Below are 23,118 nucleotides of genomic sequence, written 5' to 3'. Positions count from 1 at the left end.
GATCAGAAAAAAAAAAGCGGCCAGGATATGCCACCGGGAGAAAGGAAAAGGAAAGAAGAAAACGTGTGTGGGACCGAAGGGGTTAAATAGTACCTACTGCGCAGGCGCAGAAGCGGACCTGAGGCCAGAGAGCGGGTTGGGCAGGACGGGCGGAAGCCAATGCAAAGGACTCAATTAGCTTAGACTTGCATCTACTTTCGTCGTCTCCCACATGGTCTAGCGGTTAGGATTCCTGGTTTTCACCCAGGCGGCCCGGGTTCGACTCCCGGTGTGGGAACGCCAAACCTTTTATTTTTAACTAGGAAACTGAATCTCACTCAGGGCCCCGACAGCAAGGCTAAGACTGCTTTCTTTTTATGTTTTGCTTTTTAAATATGCTTTAAGTTCGTTGAAAGCAGCCCACAGAGACCGGGGCTGAAAGGAACCCAGGATCTTCCCCTGCAGCGGGCGTGAGATCGAAGTCGTTCCCCCAAACTCTGTACGGCTGAGATGCCAGACTCGCTGCAATGGGAATCTAGCTTTTGAAAGAAGGGATTGCATTTTATGTTGAAGAAAAACAGGGAGCCCACCTGCCCGAGGCTGATCTGTCCGCAGTAATTGCTCCTTGGCCAAAGTGCCGCTCTTTGAAAGTTAAATACGCATTGCAGGACTTGACGAGTTGCCTTTTAAGCTGCCTCACGCCAGTCATTTGCAAAGGACAACAGATTTCCATAAAAGACATATTCTCGGGAGCAAAGTACTTGGGTGTACAATCAGTCTATTGTGTGCGATTCAAAGAGCTCAAGAAACCAATCGTCGGGGAGAAAGGGGGTGGGGGAAAGCAGTTTATGACAAATATCGTGGTTGGCAATACAAAAAAAAAATCACTTTTTTTCTCATCCCGTGCCACTTACTTGACACACTGCGTGGAAGAAAACTGGAAGAATTCATTATTAGGCTCTACTGGAATTAGATCTCTCTGGGCTGATGTGTGGCAAGACAGTTTCTAAATGTTACGCAGATGAGTGAACGCTGTAATCCTGTACCCGGTACCTTACCTCTGCAAACATTTGCCGTTAGGCGAAAACTCAAAGATGTTTGAGCCTCACCAGGTCTTTCCCACGGGTATGGAACCCTTTGAAACTTCTTCAACTGGCTGCCAAAAACACCAAGAAGGGACTTTGAAAAGACTTGGCGTCCAGATGACTGCCTGAAACTTTTTGATTTTATTATTTTATTTTCCCTTCCAGGTCCTTCAGGACTTTAAGAGCGCAAAAACAACCGTCATTTTTCATGAGAAAAATTCTAGGCTATTATTTAAAAATTATGAATAACTATTAAATGATTCAAAAATTCCTAAAAAAAAAAGTTTGGAGGGGGGCGGAAATCCATCAAACCAGCAGGTAATTAGTTTTTATAAAATCAAGCAAGGCTGAATTAGCAGAGAAAGAAAAAAGCGTATTTTAAAAAATAGGTGATCTGTCTTGAGCATTGCACTGTTGAAGCAGATTAAGAGCTCCTTTCCAACCTTTCCAATGTGATCCTTATTTGGTTATTAGATACTATCATGGATCAGTCCAAGGCCTACTAGGAAATCACCTACACAGTCTTAGCAGAGACCTTTCCTGGAAAGAGGAGGGATTATTTAGGGTGGAGGGGAAGGAGGCAGAATTCAGGAGGAAGGCTCCAATATTTCCACCTGCCATTGGGAAGTGGGGTAGCAGGTGGAGGAATGGCTGTGGAAGAGCTGTGTGTTTCTCTCCAATTGCTTTGAAATTCTTTTTTTTTTTTTTAATTTACTTTCATCCAGTAGGTGAGTTCCATTCATCTGAAGCACCAACCCTACTACTCATCCTAACAATCATTTTTATAAAATGAATTTTTGGCTTCAAGGATTTGACAAAAGCTTTGTGTTTTATTTTTGGTTTTTGAACTCCCTCAGAACATGCTACCCTCTGTACTATGACTCTAGCCTCCAAATAAGTGAGATTTTTTTTTTTTTGGTCTGGGGGCCACACCAGGCTGTGCTCAGGGCTTACTCTGGGCCCCTGGTGTGGCTCAGGAGAACCTTATGAGGTGCTGGGGATCAAACCCAACCCAAGTGCCTTACCCACCGTCCTGTCTCTCTGACAACAAAAGCTTTTCTTAAATGTTTATGATACCAAAGATACCCAGAACTTCATTCTAGGGATGAGGGCTTAATAAAAGTTGACCTTCGAGGGGAGATGGTTGCTTTAGTTATGTCAGGCATTTATTTTAAAGTCTTTTTTAAAAAACTAAAGTAACATTGTTTTATATCACAAAACATTTGACATGTATGCTTTAGGATTACAAGTTTATTTTTTTTTCTTCTGGAGTTCCTTTTCTTTCTTTTTTTTAAATCGAATCACTGTGAAATAGAGCGTTGCAAAGCTATTCATAATTGGTTTTCAATATTCCAACACCCATCCCTCTACCGGTGTAATTTTCCAGCACCAGGGTTCCCAGTTTCCCTCCCTCCCCCCACAACCCCTCCCTCTAAATTTCTTATTTTCTCATGTGAGTTAGCCCATGCCATCAAAGTGCTAACTAATAACCCCCCATCCAGTCAGTCCAGTCCAATCTAGTCCATTCTGGTCCATGGATCCTCTTCTCCTTTGTCCCCTGTAATCTGAGTTCTGATGTCAGAATCCAAAATGCTTTTTCCTTTTTGTTTTGACCACTCTTTGTCTTGTTAAAATTTGCCAGTAGGTTGGGGGGAATCATGAGGGAGGGCATTTGGGCCACACCCAGAGGAGTTCAGAGCTTACTCCTGGCTTTGAGCTCAGGGATCACTCCTGGCATGCTTGGGGGAACCATAGCAGGTGTGTGGGGTAGAAGCTGGGGTTGACCACATGCAAGGCAACCCCTCCTTGCTGTACTATTTCTCCAGCCCTTGCTTTGTTAGTTTATATTTCACATACAAATAAAAATCATCTAGTAGAAGCTTCTTGAGTTCTCATTTCTCTCACAGACTAATAGCCAAGTAATAGTCCATTCTGTGTACATAGCCATTTATTTTGGGACAGGGGTGGCTCAGGCCACACTTGCTGTACTCAGGGGATCAAATGCAATTGCTGAGCATTCAACTGGGGTTGACCACATACACCTAACTCCTGTGCTGTCTCTCTGGCGCAAGCTTCACTTTTTTAATATTTTTGTTTGCTCTCCCAGGAATCTAACCAGGGTCTTATACATGCAACACATATGCTCATTGCTAAGCTATAACCCCAGCTCTGACCTAACCTCGCTTTTTTATTTTTTGCTTTTTGGGTCACACCCGGCGATACACAGGGTTACTACTGGCTCTGCACTCAGGAATTACCCCTGGTGGTGCTCAGGGGACCATATGGAATGCTGGGAATTGTACCCAGTTTGGCCATGTGCAAGGTAAATGCCCTACCAGCTGTGCGGTTGCTCCAGCCCCCAGCCTTACATTTTTGCAAAAACATCTAACTGCAATTCTTATTAATCATATTCATAATCAGTATTTAGATTACTAGGCTGTTTGAGCAGTAAAGGCCCTTAGCAGTCACTTAATCAAGCCTCTCATTTTACCCTTGAAGTGTTGGACTGGGTCAGGATTTTATTCTTTGGAGTACCTGATTATATCCACCAATACTACAACAGAAAGGAATATTTGCCTGATGTCCTGAACACATATTTTTCCTTATAAATCCTGGCTTTGGGGAAAAAAGTTGTAAGCAGAATAGATGAATTTAAACATTTTTGTTGGGGGTCTTGCTTTTGACTGGCATTCGCATGAACACAGTTGTGATACTTTTTTTTGGTTGAAGGTTTGAGGAATTTTTTTAACTGGCCACATAAACATTTCTGGCTAGTGATCATCTTTATTGAAATGTTTGGGTTACTCATAGATTGTCAATATTTTGGGTTAGAACAAAAATATTGATATTTGGGAGTCTTTATGAGTATCACTTCATACATGTGCATGTATAGTTACATAGATTTGTAGCATGTTCCCTCAGATGTCGCACAAAAATACTAAATAATCAGAATATTAAAACTTTATATTAGTCCAAGAGAGAGAAAGCAAGCTAGAATCTTATCCACATTATAAAGCTGAATAACTTGGAAAAATACTCAATACTTGGAAAATCACTGGAACAAATAATCAAAAATTAATTTGCAAATACCTAGAAGACCACAGGGTACTGAGTAATCATCCCACATAGCTTTGTGGAAAACAAAGCTTATCAAATGAATCTAATTTCCTTCTGTCACAGAGGGATAGGCAAGGCAGATGGAGAAGTCAAATTACTGATCCTGATTCAGAAAGCTTAGCACTCTGTACTATGTTATGTACTCACAAAGAAATACAGCTAAGACTATTGCCCTTTACTTTTATTTAATTATTTTAGGCATTTGGGTCACACCTGACAATGGTCAGAAATGCCTACATTTTGGGGGGGGAGGCATTTGGGTTACACCCTGGCAAACTTGGGAAACAACACGGGATTCCAGAGACTGAACCTGGGCCAGTCATTCAAGGCAAATGCCCTACCTGCTGAACTCTGTCTGGTCCTGGCTATCATGCTTTTTTAGTAGTCACACATTCAAAACAAAGACTAAGCTTCACCCAGCTTGTGTAAATTATGGCATTGTTTTCCTAAGTCTCTACTGCCTCAATTCCTTATTTTAAGTGTCCTTCAGATAGCTTTATAAAATTATTTCATCTCCCTTTTACTCAGTTTCCCTGTAATAGCCCACCTATTTCATAGGCTTGTGAAGACTGGATGAGCTAATGCTTGTGAAGTCCTGGACTGAGTTCGAGGCCAGGAACTCATCACCTCTTCTGGGTGGACCATTTCTTTCTTTTTCTTTCTTTTTTTAAATTTCTTTGTTTTATAAAGTAGTTCACAATATTTGATTATTTAATAATTTGATTATTTTGATATTGATTATTTATTCTATTGAATATTTAATATTCAAACACCAATCCCACCATCATTACACCTTACCACCACCATATTTCGGGTGTTTCCATCCCGCACACCAATCTGTAACCCAAAGCAGAACCGAAATTATATAATATTTCCCTCTAAGGTTGATTTCCTCGTATTTTGAATCCCATCAAATGTGGTACAGTACTCTTGGAGTATGGGTAGGGTGTGGAGCTTTTCTTTCTCTTCCCCTTCTACCCCAGCTAAGTCCCAAGGTAAATCTGATCAGTTCTTCCTCCTCAGATGTTAACACACGGGCTTCCCCTTTCCCCTGCCTCTGTGCTGGGTCAAATCACATTGGCTCCTTGGATTATAACAGTAGGTACTCTTATAGACTTTTCAACCTCTATATCATACACACACTTTTATTTATTTATTTATTTTGCCTAGTTGTGCTAAGGGATTACTCCAGATTCTGTGTTCAGGGGTCCCTCATGATGGCCCTGGGGAACCACATATGATGCAGGGATCAAACCGGTGTTGGTGGCATACAAAGCAACCTCCTTAACTCTTGTACAATCTCTCTGGCCCCCTCACTTTCTACTGCCTGTCCCAGGCTAGAACTGAGTAAACTGTTCCCCTAATCCTAATCTTTCAGGGCTTTGACCTGCCTGCCTTTGTTTCCAGCCTAATTTTGTAGTCAAATTCCTCCTCCTTCCCAGTATGTACCAGAGAAGCCAGTTTATTATTATTATTTATATTTTATTATTATTTTTAATTATTTTATTATTATTATTATTTTATTGTCCGTTATCTGGTGTTTGTTCATTTTTCCTTCTCCTGAAATGCCCTTTCATTCCTTTTCTAAATATATGCATTTCATCCATCCCTTAAGACTCAATTTGAATGTCACATCCTTCATAGAACTTCCCCAGCCCCTCAAGCCTCAGGGAATCTCTGCTGTTCCCTGCCTTGCCCTGTGAACTCCTAATATGTCTCTTCTTTACCTTCAAGCCTCAGCTTCAGGGCTGTTTCCTGTCAAGTTCCTGCTCCTGCTCCTGACAATGAGTGAGATGCTCCACATGTTTCCCTCTTGTAGTTGCCACACTCGTCCTGGACCCAGTAGTTCACACCCAAGCCAGTGCTCAGAGCACTACTTAATAAATAAATGTGTGTGGATGGGACGTATGAGCTGCACAGGGTTCTACCATCCTAACTTTCTCAGTTACAGAGAGCACTGGAAGCAGCTTGGACCTGAGAGAATGTCATTGGCTTATAACATCAATCTGTAGGAAGTGGGTGGTGGGCCTGCCTCCCCTGGAAATCACTGGAACCAATGTTTCCTTATTCTATCAGATTAGTTCTCACCTAAATCCAGACCAGCTGCTTCTATGTGGCAAATGGATTTGGGCCCTACCAGTTCCCTACTCCTTCCTCACATTTCCCCCAAGAAGAAGGAAGGCCTTTCTTTTCTTCTTTTCTTTGGGAAAGTTATGGGAGGAATGTGATAGAATCTGGGCCCTGGGTTCTTCCAATGGTTGTGTGTCAGGGGAATGATGATTGACAGCCCTCATTAGGACCACAGGGTAGACAGAAAGGAGATACTTAGTTAAAATGAAGTCAGAGACAGTAAATAGTGATGAAAGTTGCACAAACCTGGAAACATACTGAAAACTTGGAACTTGTACAAGACTGAATTTTGTCATCTTTGAATTACATTCTTCCATACACAAAGCGAAAAACACACAAAATTAAGCCTGAGATAACATCTTTCTGGTAAAAATAAGCATTTTAATATTTTTTTTACTCGATCTAGCCATGGGTTGAACAAATATATAGTAGGCCCATAATATGCCAACTCAGATCTTGATTTCCATTGTTAGTTGGGGGATCCACACACAATGCAAGCACACAAATAAGGCGGGCATGAAGTGTATTTAATTTGAAACATGACGCAAAGTCTCAAATGGTTTAAGGATAGAGCTTAAACCAGCTCGTCTGGTCCTTGCACTGACTGTCATTCCCAGAGAGATGAGTTTATTATTTCCCTTTACTGTTGTGATGACGAGGACAGGGGAGGTAGAGAGAACACACTCGCTTATGGTGTGCAATGTCGTGACTTCCGGGACTCCACCTAGCAGTGCCACTGGGCTTGTACCAGCTCATGGGATGTTGCTAAGGATTCAACTCTCAGTCTCCTATCTGCTAGGCAGCTGCTTCCACCACTGAGAGAACTCTGGGTCCAAACTGAGAATGCATAAAGTCTTTTGAGATGGCATCCATAACTAATTTGCAGAATTTGACAACTTTGTCTTAAAATAAATTTCCTGTATATTTGCCCATAATTGGCCAAATTGTAGGTTTTTGGTTTGGTTTTGTGTGTTTTTTGTTTAGGGGCCACCCCTGGCGGTGTTCAAAGCTTGCTCCTGGCTCTGTGTTCAGGTGGAGCTTGGGGGACCAAGGGTAAAACGTGGGTTGGTCATGAGCAAGGCCAAGGTTTTACCTGCTGTTCTATTTCTCTAGCCCCAAATTGCAACGTTTTAAGGCACAATCCCCAGCACTACCTTCATTTGGGCGGTGTGTGGGAAGGGGCAGTTTCCAGGTTGGATATTGTACTCAAAGAAGAGGGAAAGAATTCTCAAAGAATGCCCAAAGAAGAAGACTCCTTGAAAGCTGTGGTACCCAGATACAGTTTATTATAGAAAAGGATACAGATCCATTAAAGAGAAAAGGCATGTACACAGGGCAGAGTCTGGGAGGGTGCCAAGCTCCAAACTTCTTTTGTCCTGCCCCCATGCCCCTGCCTCACTTCTTCCCCCGCCCTCCCCCACCCCCAGCCTTGGAATAGAAATTCATTATCCTCCCAGTTTTGATGTGCAGCAACATGCAACAGATGGACGGATGGACGGCAACAATCAGAGAAATTCATCTGAGCTTTCGTTGGAAAGGAGTGGCAGGCCTCCCTGGCCAGGGCTTACTCCTGACTCTGCTCAGGGCTCACTCCTGGAGGTGCTTAGAGGGACCACATGAGGTGGTGGGGCACAAACTAGGCTATGAGCAAGGAAAGCCCCTTACTTATGGTAGAACTTCTCTGTCTCATGTCGGGGTTTCTACTTGAGCTCCATTATGAAGTCCTGGTTAACAGCTTCATGGTTCACTTGGCGGATCTTAGTTGCTAGATGGACCGAGAGCCAAGCGCCCAGAATAAGTCCCATGGCTGATCTTTCTGGCACAGCTAGGTCCCTCTCTAAGACTAGTAGGTTTTTTGTTTTGTTTTGTTTTGCTTTGCTTTTTGGGGTCACACCCAGAGATGCACAGGGGTTACTCCTGGCTCATACACTCAGGAATTACTCCTGGCGGTGCTCGGGCGGTGCTTGGGGGACCACATGGGATGCTGGGAATCAAATCCAGGTCGGCTGCGTGCAAGGCAAACGCCCTACCCACTGTGTTATCGCTCCAGCCCTGACTAGCAGGTTTTGTGATGAGTTTTTGCCCTAAATAGAAGCATCCCCAACAGCCATGCTAGAGGTGATTGTAAAATAGAAGGTCCCCAAAGTAGAAAGTCAAAACCAGATCTCTTTGGATATGACCAAAGAGCACCATTCTCCCCCCCCCCCCCCCCATGATTTCCCTTTTAATGGAGATGGAGGAAGTAAGGTTGAACACTGCCAGAAATTATTTACCAAAACCCCAGGCAGGAGCCCCTGGCCGCAGTCCATTAGTGCTGTTCTGTTTTTTTTTTTTTCCTCCAGACATTCCCAGAGGAGGGGCAAAGAGAGGGTTCTGGGGAGTAGCAGGGTTTTTCTGAGGCCCACCCATACTCCAGTTGGATTCTCCCAGCATAATGCTCTGATCTTAAAATGGAAGTGGTGGGCTGTTAGGGAGTTTCTGAGGTGTATGGAAGGGGGATTTCTGCCTCAGGAGAAGTGTGAGTCAGCCGAAAAGATTGGTACTTGCCTAAGGATTTCCACTTGAAGCACAAAAGCAAAGTTACAGAATTGAGCGCAAAAGAGGCTTTTGATTTTGTCTGAATTTTGAAGCACCTGAGAGGGAACTGGGGGAGTTAATCTTATTTTTATTTATTGATTGGGTTTAGGGCACACCTGGCTGTGCTCAGGGCTTACACCTGGCTGTATCCAGTGCAGGGGTTGATTGCATGCAAAGCAAAGGTCTTCCAGGTTGTACTATCTCTAAAGGAGTTTATCTCATTCCCGGGCTATTCCTTTGAGGCAATGCAAGTACATTCCCCCAGCCCCTTTTTTTCTTTGCTTTTTGGGTCACACCCGGCAATGCATAGGGGTCACTCCTGGCTCTGCACTCAGGAATTCCCTGGCAGTGCTCAGGGGACCATTAGGATGCTGGGAATTGAAGCTGGGTCGTCCACATGCAAGGCAAACGCCCTACCCGCTGTGCTATGGCTCCAGTTCCACACTCCCCTTCATTCCCAGGCTCCCTCCTTGTGCCTAAGCAAACCAATCTTCCCAAAGCAGTGACTTCCATTGATAGCCTTTGGGCCTCACTAGCATTGTTTTCTATTCTCAGCACTTCTGGGGGGGGGGGGGGGCGGTAGAGGGAGCAGAAGGTTCAGTGAGTGACCTACGTGCTCATTGAGTCCCTGACAGCACAGCCTGACAGCGATCAGAAGCGGGAGTAATTTTCCATAACTTGTGCTCGTTAATGTCCTGATTGGGGTTAATGGATTCAGGGGAGGCGGTGTGAACACACACGAAGTGAAGTGAAGGAGGAATCATCAGAATTTGGCAACAGCTCCCGGGTGGGCGTGAAGGGAAGGGATGATTTGTTGACAACCCCAAGATGGTAAGCCTCTCCAGAGAGACAGAGAAGTGGGGCAGAGAGAATGGGATTTGTCTCCTCTGACAGATCCGAGGCACTGCAGGGACATCTAAGTGGAGCAATGTGAGCGTGCAGGACCCGGGTCCGGAACACCTGTGCAAGCACAAAGCTCTCACCCAGGGCCACTGTCACTTTCCACAGCCCGGGGGCGGAGGGGTTTTCTCCGGGAGCCGCTCCTGGTGCTGGCAGGCTGAGTAGGCGGAGAAGGGGTAGGGCACGCTGAGTGCAGGCACTGCGGGAGGTTGCTGGTGTATCCTGCCAGCGGCTCCACAAACACACCTGGACTGACCCTTCTTACCACCGTGTGGGGAACCTCGGGAGCACCAGCTTGCAGGCTCCGCAGCGCTCAGAGGGCCTCCACGTCTGCTGCACTTGTCACGGGCTATTTCTTTATCACTATCATCACTTTCTGGCAGGTGGCAGCCAAGTGTCCTAAGGAAGGTGGGAATTTTTCTATTTTGTGCAAAGGCAGGAGCTCCAGGGTGCTTGCAAGACTTAAAAAAAAATTAGTCGTGGTTAGGACTGGAGAGAGAGTCCAGCGAACAGGTAGGACACTTGCCTTGCAGGAAGCCCATCTGGGTTTGAGCCACATCACCCGAAGGAACACACCACTCCCCTGAGCCCTGCCAGAAGTGACCACACATAGCCTAGTGGTGCTTATGTTGCGGTGCTCCCTGCAGCTTGGACTCCTTTAGTCTTGGTGCTCACACACTTTCTGGTTGTAGTGCTCAGGAGGAGGTCACCGGGGTTGGGTGGAGGTCTCACACTTTCAGGTCTTTTTTTTTTTTTCTTTTTGAGTCACATCTAGCAATGCACAGGGGTTACTACTGGCTCATGCATTTAGGAATTACCCCTGGCGGTGCTTGGGGGACCATATGGGGTGCTGGGAATCGAACCCTGGTTGGCCGCTGTGCCCCACACTTCCTGGTCTTAGTGCTTCCCTTCTTGCAGTGCTTGCACTGGCTGTGGTGTGGGGTTCAGTCGAGGTGGGGTGGTGATGCTGAGATCACAGATTGCAGAGCGCACAGAATCTTACTCAGCATGTGGGAGGCATGGGGGCATTGATTTTACCTTAAGTTATAAGGCAGGCCACTGAGTGTCCCCCCTCACCCCCCAGACCCCTCTCTCTGTGCATCTTGCTTTCTTGCTCTCATCCTTGAGACTTGGATTCCTGAGTTAACTGCAGTCATAACAGGATTGGCAATGGAGGGATGAGATTGCAGGTCAGCTATGCCACCCATGTGCTCAGACTTCGATGAGGTGGTGAATTTGTCTTGTCCAGAAATGTAACCTATCGACATGGGTCTTGCATGGGAAGTGACATTTCAGCTGTGTGACAGTCCGTCGGGGAACTGGGGTTGTTTGTCATTTTTCATCAAAAGTCCTCTTGCACTGAAAGACTTAAGTATGGCGGAGATAGTCCCTTTACTCCTTCCAACGTACCCCTTGTCAGAGGATTGCCTTTTCTTCTTCTTGTGCTTTTGCAAATGAAACTGAAAGTTTTATTTAAAAAAAATTATTCTTTCCAGTTGGAGTTTTGATTTTTAGCTGGACGTGGAAGGCCCTGGGGAGATTGATCAAACTGAAATTTCCATGTTGAGAATCACAACAATTTAAATCTTTATTTGATGGGTAGCAGAAATAACCAGTACTTTGACGTGCTGGAAAGAGGCCAATGTCAGCTATGACAAATAAAATAACAGAAAGGGAGAATAGGATTTGTTCCATCTTAGGCTTGACACAATAAAAGCATAATAAAAGCTTGTATATTTAGAGAGAACTCTTTACCTTTTAAATGTGATCTTCTGAGGATATGACATAACTATACATTTGCATGTAGGCATATAGAAAATTACACCTTCTGAGTTAATGAATATCTAGTTGATATCTGGTTCCTATCCAAGTCTTCCTTTCCTCAGGCCTGAGGGTCAAGAACCCTCTACAGATGGCCACAGCCAGGAAGACTACTGTGCTTCCTTCTGGCTAATCGCGATTAAGCTTTCAATGCTCTTGCAATTTCTTGTGGGTCTGTAATTTCAAATAGGAAGTGAAAAGTCATGAGGTGAGAAATAAACATAAGGAGCCTCAGGGCTGTGGACGTTCAGTGCTCAGGGCTTGCCCCTCTGCACCTTCTGCAGTATCTGCTGGAAAGGAAAGTTAGATGCTGGTGAATGGGCGGGCTTCTGAAGTTGGAAGGGACGATGCAGAGACTAGAAGAGGAAGCCCAGGGTCCCTCTATCGCACTGCCAAAGGAGGCCATAGATGTATTTCCTTAAATATTGAATTATTTAATAATAATATTAAATTAATAATAATTATTAAACTAATAATTAATAATTGCGTTGGAGGGGCGGGGCGAGGAATAGGGATGAGAAAGAGGGGAGCTGTGAGAGCAAGTCCTTGGGCCTGTGTTTAGTTTGCTTGGGGCTGCTCCCTTTTCCTGGAGCCAGGGAGAACCTGTGCCCCGGCTATTGCTGTGGAGATCTGCTGTTCCTTTGCTCAGCGGAGGCTGATCGCTTGCTTAGCTCCATGCCCATTCGGGTCAAACCCATTCAACAACTCATGCTGATGTTCTCAGGGCTCAAGTGGCAGCCAATGAAGATTTTTACTGGAGCTTGGGGCATGGATTGATTGTGTCGGTGCTTGGGCCACAAGCCATGGGTGAGTGAATGATCTTAAAGACGGGAGGCCCAGCTGAAGGCGCTGCACACTGGGTCTCTGTGTGGGAGTCTGGAGCGACACCCCACTTTCTCTAGGGCAATTCCCAATCAGCACAAGGTCTCCCTCCTCTCTGTCCCCCCCAGCCCCAAGCTTAAGCAGATCTGGCCAGAGAATGTTGGCTACTTCCACTAGCCTTTTTGAGCTCCAAAGCTGGTTCAGCCCAGTAAGTGGTTGCCCAGTCCACAGCTCTGAATGGGGCCTTTCGAAAATCCTTTTCACTTTGCCTCGTAACCTGAGCTCATTCTCCCTTTCTGGCAAGGAGGCAGTGGAAAATTCCCGGCCCATAGAGAGCTGGCTTCGTTTCCCAGCAATTCTACGAAGTTCTGTCTTGTAATGGCACAGAGGAAGCAGCCCAAAGATCTCCAAAGGCCCGAGATCTGAAACTTAAAGTACCTGGGGCGCTGATGGCAAAAAGCAGAGTCCTGTTCTTAGTGCTGGGGATTTAGTTTGGAATACACTGGCTCTGAAAGGTTTGGTCACGCTGACGCCTTCACTTGGAGTCCTGTGGCAACTTTAGCAGGTCTCCAAATACTGTGTTTTTTGACAAAGCTGTCTTAGATCGCCTAATTGATCTCTTTAATTTTGATTTTTTAAGTTTGATTTTGTTTTTGGGCTACACCTGGCAGTGTTCAGGGCTTACTCACGGCTCTGTGCTCAGGGATCACCTCTGGCAGAGTCGGGAGACCGTAGAGGGTGCCAGGCATCAAACCCAGGTTGACCATGTGCAAGGCAAATGCTCCATTTGCTGTACTGTTTTTCGGGTCCCTCTTTATTTTTGTTATCTATAAACTTATGTCAACAGCTGATAGTTTGATAAAGGTAAAGGTAAAGGCCCTCCCGTTGTTTGTCAATTTGCTCGAGCGGGCCCAGTAATGTCTCCATTGGAGACTTTGTTGTTACTGTGTTTGGCATATCGAATACTTCACGGGGAGCTTGCCAGGCTCTGCCGTGCGGGCGAGATACTCTTGGTAGCTTGCCGGGCTCTCGGAGAGGGGCGGAGGAATCGAACTCGGGTCAGCTATGTTGGCTGCGTGGAAGGCAAACGCCCTACCGCTGTGCTATCGCTAAGGGGGTAAAACTAGGAGGAGGAGAGAACACAGAGCCCTGTGGCATGACTTCATGGCATTTTTTTCTTTGTTTTGTTTTTTTGGGGGGCTTTTTGGGTCACACCTGGTGATGCACAGGGGTTACTCCTGGCTCTGCACTCAGGAATTACTCCTGGCAGTGCTTAGGGGACCATATGGGATGCTGGGAATTGAACCCGGGTTGGCTGCAAATGCCCTACCTGCTGTGCTATCGCTCCAGCCCCATGGCTTTGTTTTTTGTAGTTTAGTTTTTGAGTTACACCTGTTGGTATTCAGGACTTGGTCCTGGCGCAGAGCTCAGAAATCACTCCTGGTGGTGGTTGGCCAACTAGATGCAGTGTCGAGATTTGTACCAGCATTGGTAGTGTGTGAAGCAAGTGACTTAACCCCTTGTCCTATTTCTTCAGGCCCTGTAGTTTCAATTTTGATCCTTGACTTTGAAACCCAGAGGAGAGGGTTTCTGTATTTTCTTCAAATCCCAGTTTTTTATCTAAAAAATAGAAATCAGGGACCATGAATTGATAGGTTTGAGGAGTCTACCTGGTATAGAAAGAGGGCTGGAGACAAGATAAGTGAAGAAACAGGAAAGGTTTATGGGGTATGCTCCTGGGCAAGCCATAATTGACCTCTGGTGGAAAAGACCATGGCTGCTGGGAGAGAGAGCTTAGCAGGGCTTTTTTTTTTTTTTTTTTTTTTTTTTTTTGTGACACTCGGCAATGCACAGGGGTTACTCCTGGCTCTGCACTCAGGAATTACTCCTGGTGGTGCTCAGGGGACCATATGGGATGCTGGGAATCGAACCCAGATCAGCCACGTGCAAGGCAAACACCCTACTTGCTGTGCTATCTCCCCAGCCCCAGCAGGGCTTTTTTAAAGTCTCTGGTGTGAAGGGGAACAAAGTGGTTTCTCTGGCACAAAGGCAACAAAAGGAAGGTGTGCTCTTTGGTGGGAGGGAGGAAAGAATGGTGTCGTTGGCCTGGCACTCCTTTACCCATGGGAGGCGGATGGAATGCCGCCTGGTGGAATATCCTCTTGTCCTCCTTTAGGGGGGAAGAGGCAGGGTGATTCCAAGCAAAGCTTACATGGATGAAGCTCAACAGACAAGTACCTGACTTGCATGTACAAGGCCCTGGGTTTCATGTGATGTAGGCAGGTAGACTAGGAAGTCCCACCCCCACCCCCACCTCCCCCACGCAATGGAATTAATTCCTGGGGTGTAGTAAAACCACCTAGTCCTAGGATTGTCAGACCTTTACCTGGAGCTAGCCCAGGCCAGAGAAGGCTGAACCTACCCTGCAACAGAAGATCCGGCAGGAAAAAAGTTCAAGAAAAGGAATTTTCAAAGAAGGCCATTCCAATTATCCTCCTCGGCAACCACCATAGCATCAAACTCTTATTATTATTTTTTTTTTAGATAATTCTGACTTTATTCCAAAAATTTTCCCTAGAGAATTTTTTTCTACAGGTTTTCTGACCATAGATTAATGTTTTTTTTTAAAATTTTTATTAGTGACAAACCAAGAGGTACAGTTGTAGACTTACACATTTTTGTGCTTGGGTTTCAATTATACAATGATTAAGTACCCATCCTTCCACCAGTACCCATTTTCCACCACCACGGATCCCAGTATCCTTCCCACCCCCCATCCCCCCCCATCCCACCCTGCCTCTGTGGCAGGGCATTCCCTTTTGTTCTCTCTCTTCTTTTGGGTGCTGTGGTTTGCAAAAGAGGCAATGAGTGGCAATCATGTTCGGTCTATAGTCTACTTTCAGCATGCTTCTCCCATCTTGGGAGGATCCTCCCAATACCCTTTATTTGGTGCTCCCTTCTCTATCTGAGCTGCCTTTTCCCCTAGCATGTGTGACTGGCCTCCAAATCATGGAGTAACCCTCCTGGTACTTATCTCCACTATTCTTGGGTGTTAGTCTCCTATTTTGTTACTTTATGTTCCCCAGATGAATGCAATCCCACGGGTGACTTATGTGAAGCGGGGAGGAGAAAGACAGTCACTTTCTCCCCACCCGCCTCTGCCACCCGGGACCCAGGGTTGCTGGGTTCTTGTCTCGCCTCGCAGAAAGGAATTTCAGGAGTAGACAAGCAGTGAAGTAAATAGATTTTACTTGGAGGATTTTTGGAGAGGGAGAGAAAGGGATAAGCAGATAAGCGGGGGAATGGAGAGTAAGAGAGAGAGTAACGCGTCCAGAGAGAACGCGGGCTTCTCCGAGGGTGGAGAGAGCCTTTACCCACATCCTAGCATTAGACACAAAAGCATGAAAGTACACATCTCAAGAGGGGAGATGCGGGCAACACATGTGCTCAGGCAACACATGTGCTCGGCCATGTGGGCGCAAGCAGCACATGGGCTCAGGCAGCATATGCGCGCCCTTCCTTTGTTCCAGGTGGCCTTTATAGGGTTTCTCCAACCTGCCCCCACATGGGGCTTCTTTCCAGGTAAAAGTTCGTTGCTAAGGAGGTTACCAGGGAGGTCCAAAAAGAGGAATTTCATGGGGAGGCCTATATCCTGAGGGTCTGCGGATGGTGGTCTTATCAGGCCTTTGTTTTCTGTATCCATAAGGTGGGTCATTCCTAGAATTCTTCTTCCAAGAAACTTTGTTTGATCGCAAAGGGCCTTTCCCTATCTACCTGCCTATATCATTTCTATATCTATCCCTCTCTTTCTGACTCATTTCGCTTAGCATGACCTACCATCAAACTCTTATTTTAAGTAGAAGCCCCACATGGGGCAGCTTGGGAAAAACCCTAGAAAAGCCAACTTGAACAAATGAAGCACGTGCATATTCTGCCTGAGCCCATGTACTGCTTGTACCCACGTGGCTGAGCACATGTGCTGCCCACATCTCCCCACTTGAGATGTGTGTGAGGCTCTTCCTGTTGAACATGTTACCCTCGTTTTTCCCTCCCTCCTTCCCTTTTCTCAAAACCTTCAAGTAAAATGTGTTGTTTTCGTCACTGCTTGTGCCTCCTCCTGAAATTCTTCTCTGTGAAACAGACAAGAACCTGAATGGCCTGGTAAGGCCTGGGACTGGTTTTCCTTTTCTGCAAAGAGCACTTCCTCGCTCCTGAGTCCTCGGCTCCCTGAGAAATCAGGTGGTGGGGATTAATGAGACCAAGCAGAGACCAAGCGGTCAGTTGTGGCTTGATGGCTACCACAAGGGGCTGGTGGGCTCTGCCCTGTGCTGCGCAGGGGATCATCTATTGACTTTATCAGACTGGATCATCTTAGCAGGTCCCAGGGTGACAGAGGCAGGTCAGGAGAAAGTGACCGTTTCTCTTCTCTCTGCCTCATATAAGTCACCTGTGGGGGCCCAGCGACTTCACATGCCCTGCAACCAAGAAATAAATGAAGAGACGATGCCGAATCTCCCTGCTCGGTGGAGGGGACAATGACTGAGTAAGCAGCCCTGGTACCACAGACATTCCTTCCCCTCCCCTCATCTTCTTGTTCCCTGGTTTCTTGGCTGAGAATTGTGATCTTTGAACAATTTTAACAGCTGGAGCTGCTCTCAAAACTCCTATCTGGAGGTGTCAGGGTACTCTAACTCAATCAGGCAACTAAGAGAAAAACAGAGAGCATCGTTAGTCGCCAAGTAGTGGACCAGAGGTAGTGCTATTGTGAAGAGAACCTAAAACACCCCTAGACAGGGTTCCAGAGAGATAGCACAGGGGTTAAGGCACTTTTGCTGATGAGATCAACTCCAGTCTATCCCTAGTACCACATATGGCCAGGACTGATACCTGAACACCACACAGACAGAAACCTCCAAGATGGAAACCTTGTTACTCTCCTCTCTCTCTCTCTCTCTCTCTCTCTCTCTCTCTCTCTCTCTCTCTCTCTCTCTCTCTCTCTCTCTCTCTCTCCCCTGCCTCTCTCAAATGGAAGTCCTTCCTATCTTTACTCTCAACAAACTTTCATTCCTTTGCAACTTTGAATCCTCTCTGGTACCCAGTGTTCGGTGAAGCCACTCTCACCAGAGACTCACCAGGTCCCTCTGTATTGACAACCATGTGCCAGAAAGCAGTGAGGTGTTGGTGTCTACAGCCCTTCCTTGGGCCTTATGTATTTAACAGCTCTGTAAGGACTCATGGAAAAGACAACTGGAATTAGGCCTGTGGGGTCAGGAAGGGGGTCCAGGAGCAAAGCAAAACCATTTGGCTGAGTTCTGGGCACCAGCAGGACCTGCTCAGGCAGGCAGAGCCTCTTCTCCAGAGATGGCACCCTCAAGGAGAGCCCAGAGGCTGTGTTGGCAGGAAAGCCCTAGCACAGCCCACCCACCCACCCAGCCACTCACACTTGAGTTGTTCTGGCCTTGTCTCCTTTCCTGCTGGCCTCTGTGTCCTCCCCAAAGGGACCATCCTTTGAGAGAATTGGGAGAAGTGGCACATCCCTCCCCGCAGGGAGGAGGAACACCGGGGCTGGGAAAGGCCTTTGCTCTGCTGAGGAGCGTGCAGGCAGCCTGCAGCGTGGCTGGGAGTCAGAGTGGACAGCGTGCTTTCAGGATTTGAGTCATCAGTCAGCAGGGCCATTATGCTCTGTCTGATGTGTGTCCTCTTTTTTTTTGCTGGGTGGCCTGTGGTTGCCATGGATATGGCTTTGTCAGTGGAGGCCCATAACCAAGGAGGATTTAAGTAAATCCCCATGGGTCAATATCTCCATTAAATAAAAGAACGAAAGGAAAGAAAGAAAGAAAGAAAGAAAGAAAGAGAGAGAAAGAGAAAGAAAGAAAGAAAGAAAGAGAGAGAGAAAGAGAAAGAAAGAAAGAAAGAAAGAAAGAAAGAAAGAAAGAAGAAAAAAATTAGGACTCTCTTAAACAGCTTCAAGAAACCCTCCGACAGTCTTCACCAAGCAGTGACAATTGTCAATTTTCATGCCAGGTCCAAAAAGAGAGCATGGTTTTAAAAGTTCTTCAAATTTGAAAGCCAAGTTCTAGGAGTGGTTCTGACTGCAGTGAGTGAAAATGAAGTATTTCCCAGTGCAGTGTCGGGACAATATAAAATTATGCTGCGTTTTCATGCCTGTACTTATTTAGGGTGTTTGATGGCCTTGCACACGGCTGACCTGGGTTTGATTCCTCCGTCTCTCTCGAAGAGCCCAGCAAGCTACCGAGAGTATCCTGCCCGCATGGCAGAACCTGGCAAGCTCCCCGTGGCATATTCGATATGCCAAAAACAGTAACAACAAGTCTCACAATGGAGACGCTACTGGTGCCTGCTCGAGCAAATCAATGAACAATAGGAGGACAGTGCTACAGTGCTACTTATTTTTCAGAGCGTTTCTTGATTGACCACATCTCAGATTGCAGCATAAAAGCAAGCAAACCTGGGTTTAAAGCAAACAGGACTTGTTTCTGACATGGGCAATTCGGAGGCTGCTGGTGAAGATGGTGGAAGATGGATAGATGGACTAAAGATAGCTTTTGAAAAAAGGGAAAGAAGAAGGGAGACTTGGTGTTGGTGCTAAGTCAGGACATTAGGACAAGCCTCTGGACACTGCCCTGCAAGCAGGAAGCAGAACTGAGGCCCCACTTCTCACTAAGTGAGCAAGCTTAAAGCTTGTGGATCCAATGACCTGGAGGAGTACAGCATGCTCTCATACACCCACCTAGTCAAACATTATCTTGGCAGTACAAGGCAGCAGTTTCCTCCTCTCTTACACATCCTTAATCTGGATTGACCTTCAAGTATCAGTATGAGCCTTCTCTTTGCCCTCTGTGCAACCAACCATAAGGATGTGGGATTATATCAATCTGTAGAGCCTACATGTTCAGTTCCATATCTTTCTCTGATGTTTTTAATCATAACAATATAGCTTTGACAGCATAGCTTTGACAAGACAATGTTCCTTTGACGAATGCTCATTCTATAACTGTTTGTACTCTCGTTAGTGAATATTTCTCTGCGATGAAGTCATTAGGATGTAACTGGTAAAAAAAATAGAATAAAAGGTGGCCTCTGGCAATCGTTCTTTGCCTGGAGCCAGAACGCGCCTCGGCCCTCCATGCTCTTCACAGTCCTCTCACGTGTTTTATCTCTGTGCCTCCAACCGAAAGAATATTCATGTAACAACTTGGTCCAGCCCAGTAGTGAGGGCGTTGATCTCTTTGGGAAGGATCACACCCCCTCCATACTCTTCTAATTCATTGCAGAGGAAGATGCTGCTGCCTGGCCAAGCAGAGGTCAGAGGTGGAACCTGAGTACAGCCCAGTCACTGGCCTCTGTACCCCATTCCTGGGCTTCTATGGGGGTCACATTTGATGCGGGGATACGAGTGGGGGAGAACTGTGCTGTGCTGGAGATTGAATAACAATGGGTTGCACACAAGCCAAGCACAATACCTTCTGTGCGATCTCCCAGGTCCAAAGGCTGCAGGCTCTTGGATGTGAATCTTGTTGTGTATGTTTCCTTGTGTTTCCAGGGAGTCACACATGCCTGGCCAGGGGTGTGAGCTGTGGGTTCCAATGAGCCTAGCTTGAGCTGTCCACCATTTGGAAGAGGGTTTCTAGAGCAGTGCATCACCAGGCTTTCTGTACCCTCAGAGAACCACACGGGGCTTTGACATCCTTCCCACCTGCTTCCTTGCCAGTTGTCATTGGCAGAGCACAATTGCCCTGAAGACATTACGTCAGAGTCGCAGTTAGCCAGCAACTCTTTTACTGGAATGGGGAAAAGGGATATTTATTTCCCATCTGTGTGCTTGAGTTCTATATAGCTAATTTTAAAAAAAATTATAGTTTCAGCAATGAGGTATCAAGGTGTTTTAATGTATAGAATTGATGTACAAAGTTATTGAAGGCTTGGACAGCCTCATCCATGAGTGAATCTGCTGAAAAACCCAGGTATGCAGGATTTGTGACTGAAATCTTCAGGCATACATGGAGTTGGGAATGGGTGACCTCTCCCCATCTCCCTGTGCTTCCGGTAGCCTGGCTCTCATGTCAGGACCTGCCTCTGGTGCCCTCTAAGCTCATTAACGGCCATGATCCAGAGATGCTCAAATAAAGCTCTCAAAAGAGAACAACACAGAATGATATGCTGCAGAGATGTCTGTGGACCCCAAAGTCACCATCCAGTTAAAAAAAAGTTAAATTAACCTCAGCTGTATAACAGTATTTAAAAGTTTAGATTTCCTGGACATTTTCTATGTTGGTAATCTCTTCTACAAGGGCTTACTAGGATGAGATACAATCTTCACACACTTTTCTCTAAGGAAACCTTTTTGGATCATTTTTAGTGGATTATTCATAACAAGCAATACAAAATAAATTATTTAGGTCCTGCTTTGGGGGCAGGGTTTTGGGGTTGGTTTGGAAACATTCGAAATATGGTGGTGTGTAGGGGTAATGATGGTGGGATTGGTGTTGGAATATTAAATGTAACAAATTATTGTGAACAACTTTTAAAAATAAATCATTCATTCATTCATTCATTCATCATCCTGTTATTCGTCGATTGCCTCGAGCAGGCCCCAGTAACGTCTCTTTCATCCTAGCCCTGAGATTATATTCAAGGCTCTTTAGGAGAATGAGACCCATCATTGTTACTGGTATTTGGCATATTTGTAAGGCAAGGGGAGTTTGCCAGACTCTGCCCTGTGGGCAGGCTACATTCGATAGCCTGCAAGTTAAATAAAATTAAAAAAAAACCCTCACAATTATTGCACACCACTGTCACCTAACTGCCATGCCCCTTTACCACATTGCTGTCCCCATGAAACATCTAGTCTGACCTTCCTTTACTCCCCATACCTTTACTATTTTTTGATTGACTGTTCCAGGCTGGAGCGATAGCACAGCGGGTGGGGCGTTTGCCTTGTGCGCAGCCAACATGACCGACCCGAGTTCGATTCCTCCACCTTGGATTCCTCCGCCCCACTTGGAGAGCCCGGCAAGCTACCGAGAGTATGTCGCCCTCATGGCAAAGCCTGACAAGCTACCCGTGACGTATTCGATATGCCAAACACAGTAACAAGTTTCACAATGTTACTGGGCCCGCTCGAGCAAATCAATGAACAACAGGAGGATAGTGATAGTGATAGTTCCGGTTCTGGGTGCATACTGTTTCCTCCCTCAGCCAGATTCAGCTCCTCCACTTATGCTCTTGTGTTACTTTCGGCCAACATCAATGTTCCTTCCATTCCTTCCCCCAATCTGGTACTCTCAAGTCTGGAACCCAGTGTCCAAGGTTCATTGCCAGTTGATATTGTCCATGCTCTTGATTTGTTTATCTATCTACTACAGATGAGTCAGATTATCCTGTATTTGTCTTTCTGCCTCTGGGTTATCTCACTCAGAATGATACCCTCTTAGTCCATCCAAGTTTCTGCAAACTGCATGGCTTTATTTTTTTTATTGTGTCTGAATAGTGTTCATATATATATATATATGTCATAATTTCTTTACCCATTCATCTGTTGTTGGACATTTGGGTTGCTTCCTCATCTTGGCTACTGTACTAAGAGCATCAATGAATAGAGTTGTACAGATATCTTTTTGAATTAATGTTTCTGTGTTTGGGAAGAGGATACCTAGAAGCAGAAGAGCTGGGCCAAAGGAAGTTCCATTCTTCTTCTTTTTTTTCCAGGCTGAAATGTGTTTATTGAAATGTCCCTGGGTGAAATTCACTCACAGCCTCTGAAGAGGCCAAGTGAAATCTCACTGAGAGTTCCCTTCTTTATAAATACTGTCATGTCCTTTTGTTGTTCATTGATTTGCTCAAGTGGGCCCAGTAACATTGTGAGACTTGTTACTGTGTTTGGCATATCGAATATGTCACGGGTAGCTTGCCGGGCTTTGCCGTGTGGGTGAGATACTCTCGGTAGCTTGCCGGGCACTCCAAGAGGGGCGGAGGAATAGAACCTGGGTTGGCCTGGTCGGCCACATGCAAGGCAAACACCCTAGCCACTGTGCTATTGCTCTAGTCCTCTTTATAAATATATATATAATTATTATCATTAATCTCCATATCATTTTCCATAGAGATTGGATCAAACGACATTCCCAGCAACAGTGACTGAGGGTTCCTTTCTCACCACATTCCTGCAGATGGTTGTTTTTGTTCTTTTTTGATATATGCCATTTTCACTGGTCTGAGCTGAGAGGACATTTTGGTTTGTGTTTCTCCAATACAAAGTGGTAAAGAACACTTTTTCTTATGCTCATTGGCCATCTGTATATCCTCTTGGGGGTTCTCACATGCTTGTTCTTGAACCTTAGATTAATTCAGAGCCTGCCTCAGGAATCTCCCCAAACCCCACTATGATGTCACCTGCAACCTGGGCAGCTACCCCTGTGGGGGGATTAAGGCACTCAATGCCCTGAGCACAGCCTTCTGCGATTACGAGGAACAGAAAGAGCGACTGTTGCCACCCAGGAGCAGTGGTGGCCGGCCTGAAAGAAGAGGGCAATCTTCTGCCTCCCAGACCACATGTGATGTGGCACCCCATGGGTCTCCCATCCTGCCAAAAAGTGTCTGAAAGGCTGAGGGGATGTTCTTCTTTTTTTTTTAAATTAAGATTTTATAATTGAATCACTGTGAGATT

General features: G+C 45.8%; 1 non-coding gene across 1 annotated transcript; it reads left to right on the top strand.

Moving 5' to 3' along the window:
- The first annotated feature begins 205 nt into the window (after positions 1-205).
- TRNAE-UUC (transfer RNA glutamic acid (anticodon UUC)) lies at positions 206-277 on the top strand. The gene has a single exon. It is a non-coding gene; the product is annotated as a tRNA-Glu (tRNA).
- Positions 278-23,118: the final 22,841 nt, after the last annotated feature.

The sequence above is a fragment of the Sorex fumeus genome, unplaced genomic scaffold (assembly GCF_029834395.1).
Source record: "Sorex fumeus unplaced genomic scaffold, SorFum_2.1 ptg000008l, whole genome shotgun sequence".
In the NCBI taxonomy this organism is placed as follows: Eukaryota; Metazoa; Chordata; class Mammalia; order Eulipotyphla; family Soricidae; genus Sorex; species Sorex fumeus.
The sequence above is the reverse complement of the archived record's forward strand: the minus strand, read 5'-3'. Positions and strand labels throughout refer to the sequence as shown.